This window comes from Rhineura floridana, chromosome 21 (assembly GCF_030035675.1).
Source record: "Rhineura floridana isolate rRhiFlo1 chromosome 21, rRhiFlo1.hap2, whole genome shotgun sequence".
In the NCBI taxonomy this organism is placed as follows: Eukaryota; Metazoa; Chordata; class Lepidosauria; order Squamata; family Rhineuridae; genus Rhineura; species Rhineura floridana.
This window is the reverse complement of record NC_084500.1, coordinates 3,020,612-3,021,007: the sequence shown is the minus strand read 5'-3', so window position 1 is coordinate 3,021,007 and position 396 is coordinate 3,020,612.

Sequence of the window (396 nt, the reverse complement as noted above, 5' to 3'; positions counted from 1 at the left end):
GGCCAAGTGATCTCTGTCCAAAAGGGCCACAGCTGCAAAACAGCTGGAGCTAGCAATAGGCACTCCTGGCAACAGGCCAGCTGAACCTCTAAAGCCAGTGTAACCCTGACCAGAACAGGTTGTCAACCCATCCCTCAGCCCAGAGAAAACTCGGAGCACATAACCCATCTGTCTTACCCAATTTCAGTTTCAGCACAGCAGTGCTGTCTGGGGCGGATGGGAATGGTTGTCCAAAACATCTGGAGAGCACCAGGCTGCAGAAGGCTGGAACGGCGGGAAATCCCAGGTTCAAATCCAGCCTGATGGGAGATGTGAGGGGGTGGCTGGCAGTGGGCTGCGCTTGAGTCAGGGTGGGCAAGTCCTTTTTTGGGAAGCAATGGCAGGGCTGGGGGGGTA